The sequence below is a fragment of the Oncorhynchus kisutch genome, linkage group LG14 (assembly GCF_002021735.2).
Source record: "Oncorhynchus kisutch isolate 150728-3 linkage group LG14, Okis_V2, whole genome shotgun sequence".
NCBI classification, from domain to species: Eukaryota; Metazoa; Chordata; class Actinopteri; order Salmoniformes; family Salmonidae; genus Oncorhynchus; species Oncorhynchus kisutch.
This window is the reverse complement of record NC_034187.2, coordinates 71,906,123-71,933,912: the sequence shown is the minus strand read 5'-3', so window position 1 is coordinate 71,933,912 and position 27,790 is coordinate 71,906,123. Positions and strand designations below refer to the sequence as shown.

At 42.0% G+C, this 27,790-nt stretch overlaps 1 protein-coding gene across 3 annotated transcripts in view; it reads right to left on the bottom strand.

The window, feature by feature from the left end:
- Positions 1-25,273, bottom strand: part of LOC109903395 (engulfment and cell motility protein 1) — a 197,993-nt gene extending 172,720 nt beyond the window's left edge. Inside the window, exon 1 of one of the 3 annotated variants that reach the window (XM_031788887.1) lies at positions 25,095-25,273. The gene's annotated coding sequence lies outside the window, so the exon portion shown is untranslated. The remainder of the gene's footprint in view (positions 1-25,094) is intronic. The other 2 variants (XM_031788890.1, XM_031788888.1) reach the window with 2 other exon arrangements.
- Positions 25,274-27,790: the final 2,517 nt, after the last annotated feature.

Here is a 27,790-nt window from a genome sequence, read left to right as displayed (position 1 = left end):
GCAAGATGGGCCATGTTTTTCCCAGTTTTGTTTTCACCCAGTCCTAGAGACCAGGTTCACAGAACGCTAAGGCAGACGCACTGTCTGGGATGTATGACACAGAGGAGCAGTCCATAGATCACACTCCCATACTTCCAGCCTCGTGCCTGGTGGCACCGGTGGTGTGGGAGCTGGACGCGGACATCAAGCGGGCGTTACGTACAGAGCCCACTCCCCTCCAGTGTCCAGCTAGGCATCTGTACGTTCTGTCTGCGACCGTTTGATCTATCGGGCCCACACGTCACGCTCATCTGGTCATCCTGGCATCGGTCGGACAGTGCGCTGTCTTAGTAAGAAGTACTGGTGGTCCACCTTGGCCAAGGACGTGAGGGTTTAGGTTTCCTCCTGCTCGGTGTGCGCCCAGTGCAAGGCCCCTAGGCACCTGCCCAGAGGGAAGTTACAGCCCTTACCCATTCCACAACGGCCGTGGTCACACCTGTCGGTGGACTTCATCACGGATCTTCCTCGCTCACAGGGTAACACCACGATTCTGGTCGTTGTGGATCGGTTCTCTAAGTCCTGCCATCTCCTTCCTTTGCCTGGTCTCCCTACGGCCCTACAGACTGTGGAGGCCCTGTTTACACACGGCTCCGCCACTCCTACACTAACCTTTGCATCAGAGCCAGATCGAGGCGCCTGCGTTGGACGAATGGTTTAAGTGCTCGGAGGAGACCTGGGACGCCGCTCATGTGCACCTGCAACGGGCCGTGAGGGGTCAGAATGCGAGCGCCAACCGCAGTGACCAGATCTGACTCTCGACCTGAAATCTGCCCCTCCGCCTGCCCTGTCGGAAGCTGGGCCCGCGGTTTGTGGGGCCATTCAAAGTCTTGAGGAGACTGAACGAGGTTTGCTACAGGTTACAGCTTGCCCCCGATTACCGTATTAACCCCTTGTTCCATGTGTCTCTCCTCAGGCTGGTGGTGGCTGGTCCACTCCAGGAGTCTGAGGTGCGGGAGGTTCCTCCGCCCCCTCTGGACATCGAGGGGGCCCCGGCGTATGCCTTTCGAGCCACACAGTACCTCGTAGAGTGGGAGGGGTACGGTCCTGAGGAGAGATGCTGGGTGTCGGTGGAGGATGTTTTGGACCCTTCGTTGCTGTGGGAGTTCCACTGGATCGCCCTGCGCCTCACCTTCCGGGTCGTCCCCGAGGTCGGTGTCGGCACGCAGCTGGGGCCGTGCATCAAGGGGGGGGCTTCTAGCCATTGCTGATCCACTTTTAATTTTCCATTTGTTTTGTCTTTGTTTAACACACCTGGTTTCAATTCCCCAATTACATGTTCATTATTCAACCCTCTGTTTTCCCCATGGTTTTTGTGCGTGATTTTTTTAATGTATATTCGGTCCGTTATTGTGGGCTCAGTATTACGACATGTTATTGGAATATTTGAGTACAGTTACATGTGTTACACATCCCTGCTGTCCTGCGCCTGATTCCTCTGCACCAACTACACCCAGACCACTACACCTTCATCGTATTAGTTATATTGACATCTTTGAAGAAGACATTTTTCAAGTACGAAACACATTTTCCCAGTATTCCTGACCTCTCTCCTCTTGTGTTCTTAAAGCAAAAGGTAATACGCTCCATGTGGTGTATTTCTTTTACAATGTCTATCCATTGTGTCACTGTGGGAGGGTATTTTTGTAGCCATTTCCTAGTGATTGCCTACTGGCAGCCAGTAAAAAGGCTGTGTGTAAATTATCAGGTATTTCAGCCAAGTACAAAGAAATGAATGTTTGTTCTATGTCAAATCCCATTATTTTTCCAATGATAGATCTTATTTCTCCCCAGTAAGTTTCGATTGCGGGGCAAGTCCAAAAGGTATGAGAGTGATCCACCCTTGATAGGCCGCATTCCCTCCAACAAGGATGTAGGGAGCCAGTCTGTTATGATTTCAGTTTAGGTGTTATCTTCTTGAGTGTAGGGGGCAGTATTTTGATGTTTGGATGAAAAATGTGCCCAAATGAAACTGCCTATTTCTCAGGCCCAGAAGCTAGAATATGCATATAATGGCAGATTGGGATAGAAAACTCTAAAGTTTCCAAAACTGTCAACATATTGTCTGTGAGTATAACAGAACTGATATTGCAGGCGAAAACCTGAGGAAAATCCAACCAGGAAGTGCTGTTATTCTGAAACCTCTGTTCCATTGCATGCCTTCCCTCCATTTAAAAGAGATATCAACCAGATTCCTTTCCCTATGGCTTCCACATGGTGTGAACAGTCTTTAGACATAGTTTCAGGCTTTTCTCGCTCACTTTTCAGAGTAATGATCACATCGCGTCAGTGGATAGCTGGGTGACCTTAGATTTTTGCATGCACGAGCAGCTTGGAGCAGACCTTCTCTCTCTCTCTCTCCCTATTGAAAAGGCTACAGTCCGGTTCAAATATTAATCAATTATTTATTGTGAAAACAACCTGAGGATTGATTATAAAAAATGTTCACGTTTCTACGAACTTTACAGATATTATTTGGAATTTCCGTCTGCCCGTCGTGACCTGCACGAGCTTGAGGATTACTTAACAAAACGCGTCAACCAAATGGAGGTTTTTGGATATAAAAATAATATTTTTCGGACAAAAAAACAAAACATTTATTGTGTAACTGGGAGTTTCGTGAGTGCAAACATCCGAAGATCAAAGGGAAAATTGTATTGCTTTTCTGACCAATCCACTTTGCCGCTAGCTGTTTGTTAATGTTTTGTCTGCTGAGAGAGATGTCCTCACATAAAACGCTTGGTTTGCTTTTGCTGTAAAGCTTTTTGAAATCTGACACGCCAGGTGGAATAACAACAAGCTAAACTGTGTTTTGGTATATTGCACTTGTGATTTCATGAAAATTAAATATTTAATTTGTAGTTGGTGCTCTGCAATTCAGCAGATGTTGACGAAAATGATCCCGCTAAAGGGATCGGTGCACCAAGAGGTTATGAAGAAACGTATAACATTCTTCCAATAGAATTCTCTCCGTGACCTTGAGTCGGTGGACCTTTGTTGAGTCTCTAATATGTTCAACCATGTTTCATCAGTTATTTCAATGTTAAGTTCCTTCTCCCATTTCTTTTTAATATAGTTTGTAGAATGTTTCTTTGAGGATTGAATGCCCAAGTAGAGATTTGAGAAAGTTTTTTTTGTTACGCCCTAAGTTGTATGCATTAGTGAATACTTGGATTAATTTTGGAGGTGCTCGAGGGTCAGTCACTATTATCTCCCTTAAGAAATAGTGTCGAACTTGTGTCCCAAGTTGCAGGGATGAAGCTTGGGTCGTAAGTTTGATCTCTCGGTCTAAATTATTTTGCCTAACTACCCTAAACCATGTCTTCAGAGAGAAATTAAGCCACTGATTTTGTCTATTGTACATTTCTTTTACCATGTCCTTATTTCCCAAAACTGACTATGTGTGTCTCTGTCAAAGTAGTGTCGATGTCTTTCCATTTGGATTCATATTCTGAATTGCACCAACACACCAGAGGCCTCAATTGGGCTGACACATAATAATATTTTAGGTTTGGTAAGGCCACACCCCCACAGTTGTTTGGTAATTGTAATGTTGTATATCTAGTTCTTGGTCTCTTACTGTTCCAGATAAACCTTGATATTGTTTATCCCATTCTCTGTTTAGGTGCAATTTCTATGGGCAGTGATTGGAACAAATACAGTAACCTCGGTTGGATGTTCATTTTAATTGTTTCAATTCTACTACTAAGATCTAAGGGAAGTGAATTCCACCTGTCTAGGTTATCATTTATTTTCTTGTTGATGTGATCGTAATTCATGCAATAAAGTTTGGGTGTATCTTTTGGTAGGTATACTCTAAGATATTTAATGGATGAAGAAGTCCAGTGGAAGATATACCTACTCTTCAGCTCTTCCTGTGGGGTAGAATTATATACTAGGGCTTGGATCTTGCGTACGTTAACTTCTTAAGTGATCCCTTTGCGTGCCAATCCCATTAAAAGAACACCCATTGAAATAGCAGCGATCCAAATTCAAAAACAGAAATAATCAAAAAAAAAAAAACATACAAGTGTTATACATCGGTTTAAACGATTAACTTCTTGTTAATCCAGCCACAGTGTCAGATTTCCAAAAGGCTTTACAGCGAACGCAAACCATGCTATTATTTGAGAACAGCACCCCATCAAACAAACACATGAAAATCATAATTCAACCCGCCAGGCGCGACACAAAGGTCAGAAATAACAATATAATTAATGCCTTACCTTTTAAGATCGTCTTCTGTTGGCACTCCAATATGTCCATTAAACACAAATGGTCCTTTTGTTCGATTAATTCTGTCATTATATCCCCAAAATGTTTCCTGTAATTTCAGCAGTTTCTGTAAAAAGTATATTCCTTATTGGTCTTGTGGATGTCACGGCCATACATCGAGCAGTCTTAGATCCTGCAGTATCCTATGAATCTTTTTAGCAACTAGATTCATTTTCCTATTTTGGTTTATGCTGTCCAATTTTGAGTTTAAAATTGTGTTAAAATACCATACACAGATAATAGTGCCAGTGGTTTCTGTGGTAATTAAATCAAACACCTTCCTGTAGAAGACCATGTCACTCCCTGGGGGTGTGTATACATTAAATAATGTAACTTCCTTGTTATCCAGTTTACATTTAAAAAGTATAAATCTACCCTCGTCTTTTATTTCTGAAATAAACTCAAAATTAACTGAATTTGGGATCAAGAATGCAACTCCCCTTCTACCCATTTTGTAAGAAGAAAAAAAAGTGTTCCTATATCCCATTTTCTTGAGTTTCTCGTGTTCAGGTGTGGATAAGTGAGTTTCTCGTGTTCAGGTGTGGATAAGTGAGTTTCTCGTGTTCAGGTGTGGATAAGTGAGTTTCTCGTGTTCAGGTGTGGATAAGTGAGTTTCTCGTGTTCAGGTGGATAAGTGAGTTTCCTGCCAGAATAGTATGTCACCTCTCTCCCGTTTCATCTTTGCTATTACCTTACTTCTCTTGATGTCACTCCCCAGTCCGTTTACAATGAGACTTATGACCTTACTTCTCTTGATGTCACTCCCCAGTCCGTTTACATTGAGACTTATGACCTTACTTCTCTTGATGTCACTCCCCAGTCCGTTTACGTTGAGACCGATGACCTTACTTCTCTTGATGTCACTCCCCAGTCCGTTTACATTGAGACCGATGACCTTACTTCTCTTGATGTCACTCCCCAGTCCGTTTACGTTGAGACCGATGACCTTACTTCTCTTGATGTCACTCCCCAGTCCGTTTACATTGAGACCGATGACCTTACTTCTCTTGATGTCACTCCCCAGTCCGTTTACATTGAGACCGATGACCTTACTTCTCTTGATGTCACTCCCCAGTCCGTTTACGTTGAGACCGATGACCTTACTTCTCTTGATGTCACTCCCCAGTCCGTTTACGTTGAGACCGATGACCTTACTTCTCTTGATGTCACTCCCCAGTCCGTTTACATTGAGACCGATGACCTTACTTCTCTTGATGTCACTCCCCAGTCCGTTTACGTTGAGACCGATGACCTTACTTCTCTTGATGTCACTCCCCAGTCCGTTTACATTGAGACTTATGACCTTACTTCTCTTGATGTCACTCCCCAGTCCGTTTACGTTGAGACTTATGACCTTACTTCTCTTGATGTCACTCCCCAGTCCGTTTACATTGAGACTTATGACCTTACTTCTCTTGATGTCACTCCCCAGTCCGTTTACATTGAGACTTATGACCTTACTTCTCTTGATGTCACTCCCCAGTCCGTTTACATTGAGACTTATGACCTTAAATTCCCCATGATGCATCGATATAAATAAATAAAACCCTGTGCACCATGTCTGCCTGCTTATCATGAACCTAAAAATGAACAAAAAATCAAGAACGATAATAAAGTAAACCAAAGTGGGAAAATACTTTGGTATTTGGACTCCCATGTCAGAGGACTGTCTCTTGCCTCTGGGGTTTGAGGGGATGAGCCTGTCAGCAGGAGGGGCCCCTCACTCAAATATGAAAATGCGTGACGTAGTCACAAACAAGACCTGTTGGAACTGAAAATAATAAGGGTGCCTATTTCATCGCTTATACACATTGGTTAATTACAAGTGAAACTATATCGGTCATGCTTGCATATCATGAATCCTCCCCTCGATACGCCCTTCTGTCGCCCCGTTGTCAATGTGTCATTAATCCTTAGCTAATATATATATGTTATTAACGTGACGCTTCTTAGTGTGTTCATAAAGAACAGACTTTTGGCTACTCACCCTTGTTCTGCATTGGGGGAAAATAGGGGATATATTTTACCTATTGCAATGTCAACCATAACAACCCAACATCTTAACAGCTCGTGGTAACTATTAATTCTGTTAAATCCGGTTCAGTGTCTTCCATCTTCCAGTTGGAAATGCCTGAGTCTCTCTCGGATGTGAACGTCCTCTCGTCGAGATGGTTTCCCTCTTTCTCCATGACCCTGCTTGTCAACAGTGATCCATGGGAGAGCCTGCTCAAGTCTTTCCACTGGTGATGTATACCGCCAGGAGAAAGGTGACTCCACTGGGAAGCCCCTTGACTTCAGATCCTCAGCTGCCTCGTCTGTATGCTCGTATGTAACCGGGCCATTTTCCAGAAATACCCACATTTTTGCTGGGAATGGTGTTTGGAAGTGTATACCCTTCTCTTTAAGTGCTTTCTTAATGGGGATGTATTCTTTCCTTTTCAGTATCTCTCCCGCGTAGTCATGATCAAAGAACACTCGTATGTCTTTGAATAGACCCTCCACGAATTTGGGCATAGAGTATTTTTCTGCGCACTCTACTATGTTATAAAGTCTAATGTTGTTTCGACGTGAGAAACCTTGAGTTCAGTCACTTTTGCCTGTAGTGCGTGTTGGTTCTTCTTTGTTTCTTCAAGTTTCTGGTTAATGTCCTTTTTGAACTCATTTACCATAATTGCTGGACTATTAAGCGCACCTGAATATAAACCGCACCCACTGAATTATTTAAAAATATGTATTTTGTACATAAATAAGCCGCCCATGTATGTAAGCCGCAGGTGCCTACCGGTACATTGAAACAATTGAACTTTACACAGCCTTTAAACAAAACACGGCTTGTAACAAAAATTAAAACAGTAGCCTACCACGAAAGTCATTGGTCACTATCTTCCTCCTCCTGTGCACTGAAACCACTGAAGTCATCTCCTTCGGTGTCGGAGTTGAATAGCCTCAGAATTGCTTCATCCGATGTTGGATCGTTTTCATTGTCGCTCTCGTCACTTTCATCCGGAGGCAAATTCCCCGCTGAGCTCATGCTGCCCCTTCAACACGCAGCAGTCCAGCCTTTCGAAACCCGTTGATAGTGGATTTTTTGACAATGCTCCACGCTGTCAGGACCCACTGGCAGACTTGACCATAAGTTGCTCTTCGCCTGCGGCCCGTTTTAGTGAAGGATTTCTCCCCACTTGTCATCCAAGCCTCCCACTGAACAAGGAGCGCCACCTTAAATGCACGATTTACACGGATGTCGAGTGGCTGCATATACTTTGGGCCATCTGCTTTTCTTCCCTCTGAAAGCTTTTGTTGTCTTTCTGCACTGAGTCAGTTCCTCACGCTGCTGTTTCCAACGTCTTATCATCGACTCATTAAGGCCAAGCTCCCATGCAGCAGCTCTATTTCCTTTTCCAACAGCCAGATCGATCGCCTTCAACTTGAAAGCTGCATCATATGCATTTCTCCGTGTCTTTGCCATGATGAGGGTGACAAAATTACTACCGTAATCAGAATGATGGGAAGTTTGAGCGCGCTCGATTTACGTCACATTATGTGACGGTGCTCAGTTTTTTGGCGGCATTGTATAAACCGCGAGGTTCAAAGCGTGGGAATAAAGTAGCGGCTTATAGTCCGGAAATTACGGTAGTTATTTTCTAACATCTTCTCAAAGTTCCTCTCATAAGCCTGTGAGCACCTCGCGCAATTCTTCCTTTATCACCTCACAAAATGAGGGTTATTTTGCTGCTGCTATCTTATTTGCGCTAGCATTAGCCATCTCGGGTTCATCAACGATTATATCTTCTGCTGTCTTGTTACGGGCTGTTGTTGTAGAGAGAGAAAGAGAAAGAAAGAGAAAGAAAGAAAGAGATGAGAGTATGTGGCAAATCTGAACGTCCTTGAGTTTTCCCATTTACTTTGAAATTCAATGTCAGCCATGACACAACAAACAGTCAACAGACAGATGGTCTTTTCTCGAGTTTGCATCCAGAATTGCAACCTATTCCCTATATAGGCCACTAATTTTGACCAGAGACCTGGGCCCGGTTTCCCAAAAGCATCATAAGGCTAAGTTAACCCATTAGGGTGTCACGCCATGGTGCTCAATGACAGAAATCACATTTAGATTATGGTAATTCATCTTAACAGAACACACATCTCCTGTAATGAAGCAGCCAATAAAATGTCATTTTCAAATCATTTGCCAAAATGCAAATTAGCTGGAAAACAACTTTCTAATCAACACACCTGATGCGAACGAAATATGACAGATATGGAAAAATCTGTTAGAAACTTAGAAAGAGGGTGAATCTATAGATGCTACAACGACGATGGGTTGCTAATATGACTAGGATTGGGTCTTTGGATTCTGGACAATGAAAGAAAGTTGCATGAAAACCAGTAGAACAGGAGAGAAATGGAAAATGAGGAAGTCTTTCATAGGCAGCGCTAGTGGCAAAAGGCATAGCTGAATATTGAGGTGCGGTTGTTAGTGAAAAGCATCTAAAACAAGTGTGAAGATGATGTGTTTTGAGTAGAATTTAATATGTTGAGACAAGAAAAAGAGGGGTGTGTAGCCTAATAGTTCCTCACAGTTGGCCTATTTAAAAAATATTTCCAACAATCTCCCCCTCGATAATCACAAAGCCATCTGATGATCCCATATATCCAGTGGAAGTGTCATAAAATACCTTTCCCTTGTGCAAAATCAGTTGTCTGTCCTGAGCTCACTGCAGGGAAAATCTGAGGGCCCGGAATAGACTATAGTTGATACAATGTTGCAAATTCACTAGCTACAGTGTAGTGCTGGATCCAGTTGATTGTATCAAATCAATGTTGCACTTCACAAGAAATTGCTCAAGTCAAGACAGATAGAAGAGGGAGGGAAACAGGCTAGGTAAAGAGAACAATGTGATTAAAATATACCGATGAAAGAATTGGAATTTTCAGAAAGTTTATATTTGTCGGCCTTATGTTTTTTACTTGGTTGACAAATGAAAATGAGATGCCAACGGCTGCATGGGCCATATCGGAGTTAGTTCCATACGCTCATTTAGGTAATGTAGTAGCCAATAGTCACTGTGCATCAATGTGTCCACATGGCAGAGGCTGCTGCTCTCGCATTAGTTTAATTTGAACTTTTATATTTGTATCATTTTAAATTAAGATTTTTATGATTAACCTCGACAATGATTTTGAGAAACGAAAATGTTATTATTGAAATGAAACTGTTACACGAAAATGCATAGATGAAAATGATAACTGGCATGCAGATCGGTATAAATGGTAGGATCAATTGTACGCTTCTCGAAAGTTGAAACTCACGCGTAGCCTATGAAATCTTCATAAAATACAAAAACATGCCTCATAATATTAAGTAGGTTTCAAACAACTAAGTATGATTTCAAAACGCATACTGCCTCCAGATCACATTGTAAAGTGGTGGGTGACACACTGATAGCCTGTTAACCATTGTTTTTTCTTCCAGTCAATTTGGCAACAATGCTATTTATCGGCTTTTCTTTTTGGGCCAAAATTCAGCAATTGCCGGCTAACGAAAATCCTGTTTGAGACCCAGCCCTTGCCGTGTTTTGAGCAGCCTGCTCTAGTTAAGATACAGACATGAATGAGCCTGTCGGACTATGGTTGTAGGAATGTAATCCATTGTTTATATGGGGATCTGATGCTGCCAACGATAATGTCTGTATTCTCTCTAAACTCCATTGTAAAAGATAGGAGGTCCTTATATCTGGGTTCTGCTAAAAACAGAGAATACCACAGATTCTGCGAGAATACCACAGATTCTGCGAGCATCCCAATTGGTATCCTATTAAGACCCCTGGACTTTAACATTTTGTTAAATTAGAGCCTTACTCTAAAATGGATTAAATTGTTAGTTACACCCCCCAAATCATCTCAAACTCAATTGATTGGAGATGACTTGATCACAGGTGGGCTCCAAGTTGTAGAAACAGCTCATGGATGATCAATGGAAACAGGATGCACCGGAGCTCAATTTCGTGTCTCATAGCAAAGGGTCTGAATGCTTATGTAAATAAAGTATTTCTGTTTTTTTAATTTACATTTTAAACCCTGTTTTAGCTTTGTCATTATGGAGTATTGTGTATAAATGTATAATTTAATCAATTTTAGAATAAGGCTGTAACCTAACAAAATGTTGAGCGAGTCAAGAAGTCTTAATACTTTCCGAAGGCACTGTACATAGTGCATTACTTTTGATCAAAGCTCTCTGGGCCTTCGTCAAAAGTAGTGCACTATATAGTGAATAGGGTGCAATTTGGGACACCTATTTTTCTTGATTCTTTATCATCTGACAGTCAGATTCCTGGTTCTGTGAGTTGTTGTTAAACTCAAGGTCAGCCTGTGATGAATGACACAGTCAACAAGACAAGAAAGATAGTGAGTATCACTGCCCTGGGAACATGACTCCACCACAACATCATAACACACGCACACTCACAGTAAGAGTCTTATCCAGGTTTACTGGCATCTAGAATTCCCAGTCAGTAAAGATAGCCACACTTCCAGTTAATTACCACTGAGGTATGATAGGATCTCTCACAGAGAAAGCAAATTTGACAAACTAATCAGTGTATAGAAATGATCTGCAGAGTTAACTTAGCTATTGCTACATCCTTAAAACCAATCTACACAATATTTCTCAAATATTAGTCTCTTTCAAATCAAACATCTATCCTATCCCCCTTTTGTCTCATAATAAATAAAAAAAATGGGGGCCTTATGCAACATTCTTTCCTTGATGTGGTAAAAAGGAGCACATCAATTCGGTTTCCGTACACAGTGCTGTTTCATTAGGCTACAGCTCCATACATTTGCATAGTCAGACCGTACTGGAGTGGAAATGAGAAACAGATCAAAGAGATAACAAGAGGGTCAGCCAAGGGAGGGAGGGAGGAAGGAAGGAGTGAGAGGCAGAGAGAGAGCAAGAGAGCTCATGGTTTCTTAGAAACTGAGCAAACTGATCCAGCCATCTCTCCCTCCATCCAATCTAACGCCTTGCTTTATTTCCAGTTCAGCTCACGATCCATCCATCCATCCATCCATGTGCTGTCCTCTCCCATCAGGGGCAGGCTTTGATAAGACCTGTGCTGTGAGCGGCAGGCAGGGAGGGAAAGAGCGAGCAAGCGCGACAGACAGAGGAGAGGAGTGCTGTGACTCACATGCCACGTCTATGCTGCATGGACAGGGAGCAGGCAGGGAGGGAGAGACGTGTGCGCACACACACACACACACGGCAGTGCTACAGTGTAGAGAGTGATGTAGTGCTCTCCATTAGGCTATCTGGCGGATCTATTATGGCGTGTGGTATATGTTCCTGGCATGGTAAACACCAATAAATAAATCAGCCATTCTGAGTGATCACCTTCAACAAATGGTGAATAATTTCTATCGTAATGGGAGTGGTCTCTTCCGGAATGAAAATGCCTCCATCCATAGGGCACGAGTGGTCACTGAATGGTTTGATGAGTGTGAAAACGATGTAAGCCATATGCCATGGCCGTCTCAGTCGCCAGATCTAAAACCTATTGAACAATCATGGGAGATTTTGGAGCAGAGCCTGAGACTGCGTTTTCCACAATCATCAACTAAACACCAAATTTGAATTGTATTTATTAAAGGATGGCCATTAGCTGCTGCCGAGGCAGCTCTTCCATACAAAAGCAGGCTAGATAGTTTGGTGCCAGGGGGTTTGGATTTTGTTTTGGGGGCCTTTGTGCCTCACCTGAAAAGGAGGTGAAACACTGACAGGAGCTATACAGTAGCAGAAGGCTTCTCGTAGAGTGTCTTTGCATCAGAGGGGTGAATTTTTACACCGGCTGTTGACTCCGAGCAAGCCATCAGGATCATGGTTGGATTTCCAACTGATCCGTGCATACGAGTGTGCAAACATTACTGAGCATCAGAAGTCCACATCATAATATTTTTATGTGGAGAACGACGAGAGCGATGGAGCATGACGAGAATAAGGTGGATCCATAAAACACAGCAGTAGGTGAGCAGTGACCCATCCTGAGAAACCAGTAGTAGAGGAAACACAGTGAGTCCACAGCTGGAGCTAACCTGTGTGAACACCTGGGTTGTACACCAGCATGCTCCAGCTGCTGGAGATGACCTGTATAACAGAGAGAAATATAATCAACACATCCAACACCATCCGGACACACTCACACCACACTCCAATGCACACACAAGAGAGAGAAAAAAAAACACATCTGCACCCATCCAAGCTATACTTAGATAAATTCCAAATACTAAAATGTTCATCTGACTGGTTCATAGTAACAGGGAACTAAATACCAAAACTCAAAAAGGCTACATACTGTACAAGTTCATCCACAGACAGCTGGAAAGAGGTAGACCAAATCAATAACTATCGGTTAGCAAACTTGTTCAAATATCTGTGGGGAGGGATGGTATGTGGTGGTGGGATACTAAATAGACAGGAACATCTGATTAACACTCAACTCATTAGGACCTAAGTCTTCTTGAGTACAGCTGGAATGTTAGGGGACAAAGTGAATACTATCACTTAACAGATTATTTACGATCACTTAACAGTTTAAAAACTCTGTTATGGTTCAGCCAGCTCAACAATGTCAAACCTACTTGAGGGGGCTTCGTTGCCCTCAAAACAGTCTCAGTCCTCTGGTCTCAGTACAGATTACAGAAGAGTACTTACTTACAAAAGAGTACAAACAATGATCAAGAACTGATCAGAGTACAGCTGTGGCCAAAAGTTTGAGAATGAAAATTAATATTGGTGTCAAAGTCTGCTGCCTCAGTTTGTATGATGGCAATTTGCATATAATTCCAGAATGTTTTGAAGAGTGATCAGATGAATTGCAATTAATTGCAAAGTCCCTCTTTGCCATGCAAATAAACTGAATCTCAAAAACATTTCCACTGCATTTCAGCCCTGCCACAAAAGGACCATCTGACATGTCAGTGATTCTCTCGTTAACACAGGTGTGAGTGTTGACGAGGACAAGGCTGGAGATCACTCTGTCATGCTGATTGAGTTCGAATAACAGACTGGAAGCTTCATAAGGAGGGTGGTGCTTGGAATCATTGTTCTTCCTCTGTCAACCATGGATACCTGCAAGGGAACACGTGCAGTCATCATTGCTTTGCACAAAAAGGACTTCACAGGCAAGGATATTGCTGCCAGTAAGATTGCACCTAAATCAACCATTTATCAGATCAAGAACTTCAAGGAGAGCGGTTCAATTGTTGTGAAGAAGGCTTCAGGGCACCCAAGAAAGTCCAGCAAGTGCCAGGACCGTCTCCTAAAGTTGATTCAGCTGTGGGAATGGCAGCAGGCAGGTGTGAGTGCATCTGCACGCACAGTGAGGCAAAGACTTTTGGAGGATGGCCTGTGTCAAGAAGGGCAGCAAAGAAGCCACTTCTCTCCAGGAAAAACATCAGGGACAGACTGATATTCTGCAAAATGTACAGGGATTGGACTGCTGAGGACTGGGGTAAAGTCATTTTCTCTGATGAATCCCCTTTGATTGTTTGGGGCATCCGGAAAAAAAGCTTGTCCGGAGAAGACAAGGTGAGCGCTACCATCAGTCCTGTGTCATGCCAACAGTAAAGCATCCTGAGACCATTCATATGTGGGGTTGCTTCTCAGCCAAGGGAGTGTGCTCACTCACAATTTTGCCTAAGAACACAGCCATGAATAAAGAATGGTACCAACACATCCTCCGAGAGCAACTTCTCCCAACCATCCAGGAACAGTTTGGTGATGAACAATGCCTTTTCCAGCATGATGGAGCACCTTGCCATAAGGCAAAAGTGATAACTAAGTGGCTCTGGGAACAAAACATCGATATTTTGGGTCCATGGCCAGGAAACTCCCCAGACCTTCATCCCATTGAGAATTTGTGGTCAATCCTCAAGAGGCAGGTGGACAAACAAAAACCCACAAATTCTGACAAACTCCAAGCATTGATTATGCAAGAATGGGCTGCCATCAGTCAGGATCAAATCAAATTTATTTATATAGCCCTTCGTACATCAGCTGATATCTCAAAGTGCTGTACAGAAACCCAGCATAAAACCCCAAACAGCAAGCAATGCAGGTGTGGAAGCACGGTGGCTAGGAAAAAAATCCCTAGAAAGGCCAAAACCTAGGAAGAAACCAGGCTATGTGGGGTGGCCAGTCCTCTTCTGGCTGTGCCGGGTGGAGATTATAACAGAACATGGCCAAGATGTTCAAATGTTCATAAATTACCAGCATGGTCAAATAATAATAATCACAGGCAGAACAGTTGAAACTGGAGCAGCAGCACGGCCAGGTGGACAGGGGACAGCAAGGAGTCATCATGTCAGGTAGTCCTGACATGTGGCACAGAAGTTAATTGACAGCATGCCAGGGTGGATTACAGAGGTCTTGAAAAAGAAGGGTCAACACTGCAAATATTGACTCTTTGCATCAACTTCATGTAATTGTCAATAAAAGCCTTTGACACTTATGAAATGCTTGTAATTATACTTCAGTATTCCATAGTAACATCTGACAAAAATATCTAAAGACACTGAAGCAGCAAACTTTGTGGAAATTAATGTGTAATTCTCTAAACTTTTGGCCACGACTGTACAGCAGAAGAATATAAACACAGTGAGCCCATTTCCTTAAAGTTCTGCCATTCCCTTAAGCCAGTGCTTCTGTGGTATAATATTAATAACTGTCACAAGACAAGAGGTTCATTGTGTATTCAGTGGTTGCAGCATCACAGATTTATACTACAAATGACTGGATTAGCATCACCTCATCTCAAACTCTGTGTGTGTGTGTGTGTGTGTTACTTTAGAGTATAACACCTTCATTTACATTTACCTGCTGTTTCAATTAATGCTGTAATACTACAGGGAGCCATTAAAACACCTGGATACATAAATCTTAAATGGAACATCAAATTAATTCAACCTTAAGCAACATGAGGACATGTCGAGCCTAGGAGAGATTTACTAACAGATTAAAGGATTATAAATTGGATGTTTACGGTATTAAAACTGCCAACCCAGCGAGGTAAAAAAGACAGTGAAGTTTGAGTTTAAAAAGTTTGACAGGCGGCAACTGGAGGCTTTTTAGACAGGACTTCTGGTGGGGGAAACCATTAAAGATGAACAAATAGCAAGCGAGGAATACATCAATTTACATACCTCAGCGAGAGCGAGAGCGAGAGCGAGAGCGAGAGCGAGAGATGCCAGGCGAGGTTTTCTACTCATAAATTGCCATAGTTGGAGGTGAGAGGGTGCCAAACTTCAGAGTAATTTATGTGCACCCAGGCACGTGGTGAATCTGAATGAACCATGCTCCCTTGGAATGATCTCCTTTCAGTCTGCAACCTAATCTGGGCCCATATGTATCAAGCATATGGGTGCTGATTTGGGAACAGTTTAGCATTTTAGGTCATAATGAATCAGATTATTATGGACAGGCGGGATTTGACCCTAGATCAACACTCCTACTCAGAAAGTGCAGGCCTTGATCTCCTGACTGGCGCGGTGTCTCTAAGACACTGCATCTCAGTGCTAGAGGCATCACTACAGACCCTGGTTCAATTCAAAGCTGTATCACAACCGGGCCGTGATTGGGAGTCCCATAGGGCGGCACACAATTGGCCCAGCGTCGTTAGGGTTTGGCCGAGGTAGGCCGTCATTGTAAATAAGAATTTGTTCTTAACTGACTTGCCTAGTTAAATAAATTAAAATCTCTAGATTTAAAACAAAAGATACTGCCCTTTAACGTAATTCCTCTTCATCAATGAGGCTTATACTGGGATAAATGTGAGGGGAAAAACCAAAGCTGGAAAAAAATTCGCTTCTAAATACTATTAACTTTGTGTCATTTTCATTTAACTTCTTGGATATAGGGGGCGCTCTTTTAATTTATGGATTAAAAAACGTGCCGTTTTAAGCGCAATATTTTGTCACGAAAAGATGCTCGACTATGCATATAATTGGCAGCTTTGGAAAGAAAACACCCAAAGGTTTCCAAAACTGCAAAGATATTATCTGTGAGTGCCACAGAACTCATGCTACAGGCGAAACCAAGATGAAACTTCAACCAGGAAATGGGCAGAATTTTTTAAGCTCTGTTTTCCATTGTCTCCTTATATGGCTGTGAATGAGCCGGGAATGAGCCTGCCCTTTCTATCGTTTCTCCAAGGTGTCTGCAGCATTGTGACGTATTTGTAGGCATATCATTGGAAGATTGGCCATAAGAGACTACATTTACCAGGGGTCCGCCCGGTGTCCTTTGTCTAAATTAGTGCGTAATCTACAAGCTGCACGCAGTCATCCAGTGATTGAGAGGAGAGAGGAGGCTTTCAACGAACGATATATCATGAAGAGATATGTGAAAAACACCTTGAGGATTGATTCTAAACAACGTTTACCATGTTTCAGTCGATATTATGGAGTTAATTTGGAAAAAGGTTCGGCGTTTTGAAGACTGAATGGTTTTTTTTGGTAGCCAAATGTGACGCACCAAACGGAGCAATTTCTCCTAAACAAATAATCTTTCAGGAAAAACTGAGCATTTGCTATCTAACTGAGAGTCTCCTCATTGAAAACATCTGAAGTTCTTCAAAGGTAATGATTTTATTTGAATGGTTTTCAGTTTGTGAAAATGTTGCCTGCTAATGCTAACGCTAAATGCTACGCTAGCTGCGCTAGCTGTTACACAAATGTTTGTTTTGCTATGGTTGAGAAGCATATTTTGAAAATCTGAGATGACAGTGTTGTTAACAAAAGGCTAAGCTTGAGAGCTAGCATATTAATTTAATTTAATTTGCGATTTTCATGAATAGTTAACGTTGCGTTATGGTAATGAGCTGGAGGCTGTATTCACGATCCCGGATCCGGGATGGCTCGATGCAAGAAGTTAAAGACCCCTTAGGGGTTTAGAAATGTTTATTTGGGCAAATCGAGAATCGAGCAGGGGCTTGCTATGTATTTCCCCCCGTGTGTGTGTTATGACCATTAAAATAGTATTTTCCCTGTGTGTTCAATTTCTTTGTCATACTGTTCTTCAGGGGTCTATAAAAAGGGATGATATTCTACTGACACATCACTTCTGGACTGCTATTCAAGGCTTTCCAGGCTGGACACACTGGTCCTCCAGGTGTGAAGAAGAGTTAGTAAAAACAAACACACACACAGTAGATTTAGGAATAGGTTATATGACTACATTGTTGTGTAGATTTATGGAGGCATCAAGTGACACCACATCAATTGTGACAACGTATTGTACTCTGTTAGATAAATGCATACTGTAAGACTACAACTTAATAAAATCAGGCAATTAGCTCAACCCCATAAGGCAGAAAATGTAGATACCACTGATTTGTAACCGAGGAATTAAGAATCGGTTGGCATCTTTGAGGAACTCAGTACAAGGCAAGGCCAATATCAATACAAGGGATAGTCTACACTGGCCTTCATATCCAATGATACGCCATAAATATTTCTGTCTACCACAGTCCTGACACCCATAATCCCTGGCAGCCAGACTCGGAGGGAGCCAGTATCTTCGGTGTGTTTATATCAATAGGACATGATGAAACGGGCATTCCTGCTGCTGTGCCATCACAACAAACAAACACACACACACACACACACACATCTCTTCTGGTTAACGGAACATGGATGAGGGGCTGCACTGCCCTCTGAAGAGGTCTCTGAGATCATCATAGCTGGGGCCATACTACTGTCACACACACTCACAGTCAGACGAAGCAGCTCCGAAAACATAGGATTGGTGTGTGTGTCATTTTTTCAAGATAATGATCCAATCTATAGGATGGAGAAAACATCTAGAGAAAATATCTATAGGATACAATAAACATCTATAGAATTAACATATATAGAGAAACATCTTGAGAAAACATCTATAGGATAGAGAATTCCTCTATAGCAGGTATTCCCAAACTATCGGGGGTACGCCAAATAAATTGTAAATCACAATTCTCAATCAGTCCATTTAGTAAGGCACATAAGAGCTCTACCGATAGTACTGCTACTACCAGCAATACTATACCTTGTATTGTATACAAGTTGTATACAAGTTGTTCTGCTTCCAGGAGCACATCCAATGCTAGCATCAGTAATTCATAATAGATTTGTTGGTAGCCCAGCTAGCATGGACACTTACAGTTGAGAATCTGATGCAGCCGAAGAGCTACTGCCCCCTTACCCGGGAAAGCACCGAGCTACTGCCCCCTTACCCAGGAAAGCACCGAACAGACAGAGACGTTGGACCATCAAAGAGGTGCAACTATGCTGAGAACGACATTGATTTGGGGTTCACTTATATTGGGAGTAGTGCCTTTCCTCAGCCACAGTGTGTTATATGTGCAGAAGTACTCTCACAACTCGATGAAACCTTCACTCTTGTGCAGACATTTAGAAACGAAATACGACAATTAGAAAAATAAGCCACAGGAGTTTGAGCAAGAATTAAGACGACTTTCGAGTAGTAAGACATGTATAAAAGCAACAGATACCATTAATAAGAAGGGGCTAGAAGCATCTTATATGGTGAGTTACTGAGTGGCTGGGACAGGCAAGCCTCATACTATTGTGGAGGACTTAATTCTTCCTGCTGCCACGGATATGGCTGGGACAATGCTGGGGGAAAAGGCCATAAAAACAATAGACAATGACTTCATCAAACAACACTGTTTCACGATGCATCAGTGACATGGAAGGAGATGTTTTGAAAGAATTACAACTTCGCATAGAAGCCAGTGAAATCTATGCGTTACAGCTGGATAAGTCAAGAGACGTGGCGGGCCTGGCACAGCTCCTGGTATATGTCCATTACGTTTATGGGGGGTCAATTAAGGAAGACATCCTCTTCTGCAAACCACTGAAACCCAGAACAGGAGAGGATAATTTTAAAAGTACTGGACAGCTTTGTGACATCAAATGGACATTGGCGGTCAAGATGTGTTGGTATCTGTACTGATGGAGCAAAAGCCATGACAGGGAGACATAGTGGAGTGGTAATGCACGTGCAAGCAGTTGCACCCGACACCACTTGGGTACACTGGAATGCCTGACAGCTTGAAAGACGTTTTCAAATCAAATCACATTTTATTTGTCACATGCACCAAATACAACAAGTGTAGACCTTACAGAGAAATGCTTACTTACAAGCCCTAAACCAACAATGCAGTTTCAATACCCAAAAAAAGTTAGCGATAAGAAAAACGAATAATTAAGGGGCAGCAGTACATAACAATAGCGGGGCTACATACAGGGGGTACCGGTTCAGAGTCAGTGTGTCACCGGGGCACCGGTGGAGGTAATTATGTACATGTAGGTAGGGTTATTAAAGTGGCTATGCATAGATAATAACAGAGAATAGCAACAGTGTGTGGGGAGGGGGGTGAAAATAGACTGGGTAGCCATTTGATTAGGTGTTCAGCAGTCTTACTGTTTGGTCTTGCTGTTTGGGGTTTTAGGCTGGGTTTCTGTACAGCACTTTGAGATATCAGCTGATGTACGAAGGGCTATATAAATAAATTTGATTTGATTTGATCTTATGGCTCGGGGGTAAAGCTGTTTAGAAGCCTCTTGGACCTAGACTTGGTGCTCCGGTACCGCTTGCCGTGCAGTAGCAGAGGGAACAGTCTATGACTAGGGTGGCTGGAGTCTTTGACAATTTGTAGGGCCTTCCTCTGACACCGCCTGGTATAGAGATCTTGGGTGGCAGGAAGCTTGGCCCCGGTGATGTACGGGGCCGTACGCACTACCCTCTGTAGTGCCTTGCGGTCGGAGGCCGAGCAGTTTCCGTATCAGGCAGTGATGCAACACGTCAGGATGCTCTGAATGGTGCAGCTGTAAAACTTTTTGAGGATCTGAGGACCCATGCCAAATCTTCTTTTCAGTCTCCTGAGGGGGAACAGGTTTTGTTGTGCCCTCTTCACAACTGTCTTGATTTGCTTGGACCATGTTAGTTTGTTGGTGATGTGGACACCAAAGGAACTTGAAGCTCTCAACCTGCTCCATGGGGTAGGGTATGTACGTACAGTCACTGTGGGGACGACGTCCTCGATGCACTTATTGATAAAGCCAGTGACTGGTGTACTCCTCAATGCCATCGGAAGAATCTCAGAACATGTTCCAGTCTGTGCTAGCAAAACAGTCCCTTAGTTTAGCATCTGCTTCATCTGACCACTTTTTTTATAGACCGAGTCACTGATGCTTCCTGGTTAAAATGTTTGCTTGTAAGCAGGAGGATAGAGTTATGGTCAGACTTGCCAAATGGACGGTGAGGGAGAGCTTTGTATGTGTCTCTGTGTGTGGAGTAAAGGTGGTCTAGAATTTTTTTCACCTCTGGTTGCACATTTAACATGTTGATAGAAATTCAGTAAAACTGATTGAAGTTTCCCTGCAGTAAAGTCACCGGCCACCAGGAGCGCCGCCTTTGGGTGGGCGTTTTGTTGTTTGCTTACGGCGGAATACAGCTCATTGAGTGCAGTTTACGTGCCAACTGCGCTCTGTGGTGGTACGTAGACAGCTACGAAAAATACAGAGGAAAACTCTCTAGGTAGATCATGAGATACTCTACCTCAGGCGAGCAAAACCTTGAGACTTCCTTTGATATCGTGCACCAGCTGTTGTTTACATAAATGCATAGGTCCCCGCCCCGTGTCTCACCAGAGGCTGCTGTTCTGTCTTTGTCGATAGAGTGTATAACCCGCCAGCTGTATGTTGTTAATGTCGTCGTTCAGCTACGACTCAGTGAAACATAAGATATTACAGTTATTAATGTCCAGTTGGTAGGATATACGTGCTTTCAGTTCACCCCATTTATTTCCCAGTGATTGAACGTTAGCTTGCAGAATGGAAGGCAAGGGCAAATTAGCCACCGACGCCTGATCCTCGCAAGGCACCCGGATCTTTTGCCTTGAAATCTGTTTACTTCTCCAGCGGGTCACGGGGATCGGGCCTGGTTGGGTGTCTGCAATATATCCCTTGCGTCAGACTCATTGAAGAATAACTCCTCGTCCAATTTGAGGTGAGTAATCCCAGTTCTGATGTCCAGAAGCTCTTTTCGGTCATAAGAGACAGTAGGAGCAAAATTATGTACAAAACAAGTTACGAACAATTTGAAAAAAACTAACAAAATAGCATGATTGGTTGAGAGCCGATAAGACGGCAGCCCTACCCTCCGGCGCCATTTAACTTTGTTAAAGCAAAGCCCCGGAACTCTCGTGTATTTTCTGCACTATGCAATGATATGGGCAGCAACCATTAAACACTTTTACAACATACAGAAGTGCGCTGGTTATCAAGGGGCAAAGTATTGACACTTTTTTTTAAAAATTGATAGACAAGCTTAAAGTTATTTACTGACCATCATTTTCACTTGTCTGACTGCTTGCATAATGGCGAGTTTCTCACACGACTGGCCTATCTGGGTGATGTTTTTTCTCGCCTGAATGATCTGAATCTAGGATTAGAGGGACTCTCCGCAACTATATTCAATGTGCTGGACAAAATTGAGGCTATGATTAAGAAGTTGGAGCTCTTCTCTGTCTGCATTAACAAGGAAAACACACAGGTCTTTCCATCATTGTATGCTTTTTGTGTGAAAATGAACAAGCTTACAGACAATGTCAAATGTAAAATAGCGAAGCACCTGAGTGAGTCGGGTGCGCAATTACGCAGGTACTTTCCCGAAATGGATGACACAAACAACTGTATTCATTATCCCTTTCATGCCCTGCCTCCAGTCCACTTACCAATATCTGAACAAGAGAGCCTCAAGGAAATTGCAACAAGTGGTTCTGTGAAAATGGAGTTTAAATGGAGCCAAATGGAGTTTAAATGGAGCCATTGCCAGATTTATGGATTGGGCTGTGCTCAGAGTATCCTGCCTTGGCAAATCGCATTGTTAAGACACTGATGCCTTTTGCAACCACATACCTATGTGAGAGTGGATTCTCAGCCCTCACTAAATACAGGCACAGACTGTGTGGAGAATTATTTAAGACTGAGACTCTCTCCAATACAATCCAACATTGCAGAGTTATGAGCATCCTTTCCAGAACACCCTTCTCATTAACCTGTGGTGAGTTATTCACCATTTTCAATGAACAAATAAGGTTTTCTATGTAAGATGGTTAAATAAAGAGTAAAATTATTATTTGTGCCCTCGTCCTTTAAGAGCTCTGTCACTTCCCACTAATTCTTATGTTTAATAAATGTATATCGTATAGTGTGTGGCAGCAAAAAAATACAGGACTATAAAATGTTTGCGAACCACTGATCTATAGGATAGAGAAATCATCAAGAGAAACCATCTATAGAGAAAACATCTATAGGATAGAGAAATCAGAGAAAACGTCTATAGGATAGAGAAAACGTCTAGAGAAAACGTCTAGAGAAAACGTCTATAGAATAGAAAAAACGTCTAGAGAAAACGTCTAGAGAAAACGTCTAGAGAAAACGTCTATAGGATAGAGAAAACATCTAGAGAAAACGTCTATAGGATAGAGAAAACATCTAGAGAAAACATCTATAGGATAGAGAAAACATCTAGAGAAAACGTCTATAGGATAGAGAAAACATCTAGAGAAAACGTCTATAGGATAGAGAAAACATCTAGAGAAAACGTCTATAGGATAGAGAAAACATCTAGAGAAAACGTCTATAGGATAGAGAAAACATCTATAGGATAGAGAAAACGTCTAGAGAAAACGTCTATAGGATAGAGAAAACATCTAGAGAAAACGTCTAGAGAAAACGTCTATAGGATAGAGAAAACATCTAGAGAAAACATCTATAGGATAGAGAAAACGTCTAGAGAAAACATCTATAGGATAGAGAAAACGTCTAGAGAAAACATCTATAGGATAGAGAAAACATCTAGAGAAAACGTCTAGAGAAAACGTCTATAGGATAGAGAAAACATCTAGAGAAAACATCTATAGGATAGAGAAAACATCTAGAGAAAACGTCTATAGGATAGAGAAAACGTCTATAGGATAGAGAACGTCTATAGGATAGAGAAAACATCTAGAGAAAACGTCTATAGGATAGAGAAAACATCTATAGGATAGAGAAAACATCTAGAGAAAACGTCTATAGGATAGAGAAAACATCTAGAGAAAACGTCTATAGGATAGAGAAAACATCTAGAGAAAACGTCTATAGGATAGAGAAAACATCTAGAGAAAACGTCTATAGGATAGAGAAAACATCTAGAGAAAACGTCTAGAGAAAACGTCTATAGGATAGAGAAAACATCTAGAGAAAACATCTATAGGATAGAGAAAACGTCTAGAGAAAACATCTATAGGATAGAGAAAACGTCTAGAGAAAACATCTATAGGATAGAGAAAACATCTAGAGAAAACGTCTAGAGAAAACGTCTATAGGATAGAGAAAACATCTAGAGAAAACATCTATAGGATAGAGAAAACATCTAGAGAAAACGTCTATAGGATAGAGAAAACGTCTATAGGATAGAGAACGTCTATAGGATAGAGAAAACATCTAGAGAAAACGTCTATAGGATAGAGAAAACATCTATAGGATAGAGAAAACATCTAGAGAAAACGTCTATAGGATAGAGAAAACATCTAGAGAAAACGTCTATAGGATAGAGAAAACATCTAGAGAAAACGTCTATAGGATAGAGAAAACATCTAGAGAAAACGTCTATAGGATAGAGAAAACATCTAGAGAAAACGTCTATAGGATAGAGAAAACGTCTAGAGAAAACGTCTATAGGATAGAGAAAACATCTAGAGAAAACATCTATAGGATAGAGAAAACGTCTAGAGAAAACATCTATAGGATAGAGAAAACATCTAGAGAAAACGTCTATAGGATAGAGAAAACATCTAGAGAAAACATCTAGAGAAAACATCTAGAGAATAAATAAAACATCTATGGAGAAAACATCTGCAGGCAAACTGCTGCCACTGGATGCTTCTAGCCTACAATTACTCCCAAAATGCCATTGATTGCAATGCAATGAATTAAATGTGGTTGAATTGATAGCGTGCCTCCCATATCTGGTCATTGCGTATATCCCTCATACAATAAAAGCAACTCAATCTGAAGGAGGTGAAAAATGTTCAAAACCACGTGCAAGGGAAACATAGGAGGAAGGAGGAGATGAGCCTGTAGGTTAATTCAGGTTTAGTGGCCAAAGCTGAACCAGGGAAGTTTGAGCTCTTTGATTAATAACTAAAATAAAAATACGATTGTATGCCTAGTCATTCAATAATCTTCTTATTCGTATAAATAACACATCTAAACTGATTGAGGATATATTGTAACTTGCCCTGTATGCTACAGAACAAAGTCTGGACAGAGCTATTTTGTAAACAAGTTATGCACTTATGTTTCAACAACACACGACTTCATACACGACCTATTTCATGGGAAGTCCAGTGTTCAGGGTGGAATTGTAAACTGGAGGCGAACGAGCCAACTTCAAGAGCGGCTGGATTGTTTTGAGCAAGCGTGTCAATCAACAGAACAGCGCCCAGAACCACTGGCGGCCACTCCTGCTGAAAAGTAGCCTACTGATACAATTTCCAGGGCGCGCAGACTAGGCTACTGTATATAACCTAAAATGTAACACTGGCAGTAACACTGGCAATAGTAGCGAGGTGTTTAATAGCGTGTAGCCTAAATCAGTAGAAGCAAAGAAAAAAAACTATAATGCATGCTTTCTGTGTAGGCTAAATCAAATAACATTTTGAATGTTTACCAACCTGGCAAAGCGCGGGGACTTATCCTGTGCCAAAGCGCTGATGTTCGGAGTTTGTGTCACAGACAGTCAGTCAGTTCTGTGTTTTCTGTCCCTCTCCTGAGCGCTAAATTGTGCTGATGTTTTCACTTCCTCTTTCTTCGCCTTCTGTTGGTTGGCTCCGCTCTCCTCCGAGGCTCGAGCAGCGATGCGAGGGACGTCGACCAATTAAAACCCAACAAACAATTGAACAATTGAATGGGACGACAGGACACTCCCTGTTGATGTGTAGCAATTATTATGATAGCAAATGAATAATGTCATGCTTGAACCTCTGGATAAGCGTTTAATATTTCATAGCTATCGATGAATTAATACATAATATATCAAAGACAGCATATGGGGGTGGGGGTTAGGCCTATAACCTTGTAGCCTACCACCTTTATGTGAAATAAAAGGGGGAAACTGACTTTGATTGGGTAAGACCTTAAAATTAAAATAATATTGAACATTCAAATCTGATACCTTTGGGACATAGCTTCTCCCTAGGTCACATTTCACAATAGATGTAAACAGACAGTATATAGATGAGAATAATAGACAATCATACAAAAGCTAGAGTACAGTACAGTCAATACCAGACTTAATTAAATTCATGTCATATAGCTACACCTACTGGTTCCAATATCTAAACTACCCAGCAGGAGAGAGAGAAAGACATCTTAGAGTGAGTGATCTGAACTGTTGCCACTGTGCCATGCTCACACAGCTCTCCTCTCCACAGTATATCAACAGGATTAATACAGGGCCATGTGCCTCTACTGTCTGTCTGGAATCTAATCTGGGTTAATGGTGTCCAAACACCCATCCTGATGAACCTGTCTGTATGACTGAATCCTGTGGCCTTCTCTCTAGTACGAGATCACAGCTAGGTCAAAATGAATGAAGCCATGTAATATGATCAGTATTAAGTGGTGTTGCATAACATATTTGATTGATATGAGCTATCATATGATAGTTAAAATGTGTAACAATATTTGTATTCTCTTTTTAATACCCACAAGAATTTGTCTGAGCCATCTAAGCAGCATAGATTGTTTAGACTTTGAAATCAAATCAGATCTATTCCAGTCATTGACCACAGTACATTTGAGCCAAGTCGGAGCATAACTATAGCCAATGGAATCTGTCAAGTTGACTGTGTCAATTGTGCCATCATTCAATGTTAGGGCCTGATGAGATGGCAGTTTGTGGCAGAGAGAAATGGCATACACAAAAAGACAGATCGTATCCTAATTATCTTTAGACTAACTTCCCTGATCTCAAGACCGTACTGACACTTCCTAACTGACCCTAACCCATTATCCTGCCCCATAAGATAGAATGGTTCAATATAGAGGTTTCTTTGCTCTAACTTTGCCAAAGTGGCACTGTCTCAGTGAAAGTAATCTAGGAGATTCATGTCTGCTTCTGCTCAGAGAGAGAGAGGGCTACGTGGTGCAGCTGGGACACACTGTTTCAATGCTGTTGATTTATCGGAGGCCTTTGGCCAAAGAAAGGAATGGAGGGAGTTGCCATGGGTAGGAGGATGAGAGAGAGGGATGGAGGAGAGAGATCAAATAAAGCTTTCAGTTACTAGGAAATATATACACACACACACACACACACACACACACACACACACACACACACACACACACACACACACTAACCATTCTGACGCACAAATAGACCCCTTCAGGCTTAACTACATGCAGAAACCACTAGGACGCTAATCAAAATTCTAATACATCTCCCCCCGAAGGACTCCTTAAACAGTCCTCTTATTGGGGTCATTAAAATAAGCAGCGCATATATCTGGTCCTCCTCTAGCTGATAGCACACTTCTCTAAATGAACATCCTATCATTAGGGAGGGGCAAAGTGGAGAACTATTTTGATGTGCTCTGCAGGGTGTGTTAGTGTGTCTGTTTTTTTGTTGTTGTACTGACTACAAAACGGCACATTAGTGAGTCACACTCCCTAGTCAGCCCTGAGCTTTCTGAGGTCTTTCAAGATCAAAGGGTCTTCTTTCTTTGCCTTTCAAAAGGAAACAGTGCTAACCAGTGTTGCTTCTTGAATGGGATATTATAGTGGATAGAGATGTGTCATGCTAAGAATCGATGAAGGACAAGAAAGACCTACACAAAAGTTGGCTGTGCGTTGCATCATTACGCCAATTCTGTTGCAAAAACTATTTGCAACAGAAACCATTTACTCATATGGGAAAAACAAACAGGAGTTTCTATTGGACAAATTCAGTTAGGTCCCTCCCCGTTTGGTTCCGTTTATGATTCTTAAAGGTAAATGGTTTCCATGATGAATACACTCCCGCCGGGTGTTGATGGACGGTGGCGATTCAACATGTAGAATCGTCGGGATATAAACAGGAAACGACAGCCAATGTTCTGTGGTCAGAGGTGATAGAACGGCCACCCGTTGAGCACGGCCGATGTCCGTGTTAGCCGGTCTTGTCCTTGTCATTATCAGTCAATGGCCAAACAAAATGCATGCAGTTGAAAAAAATTGTAAGACAATGTGAATAATGACAAATTGAAAGTATTTTTTACGTGCGGCTTCAAGATGAATTTGATGAGTAATAGAGGCTTTATCCTTGGCCACGCAGAACACACTGAAATACAGTACAGTCTATCTACCTTTCTCAAGCTGGATTTAAATAAAA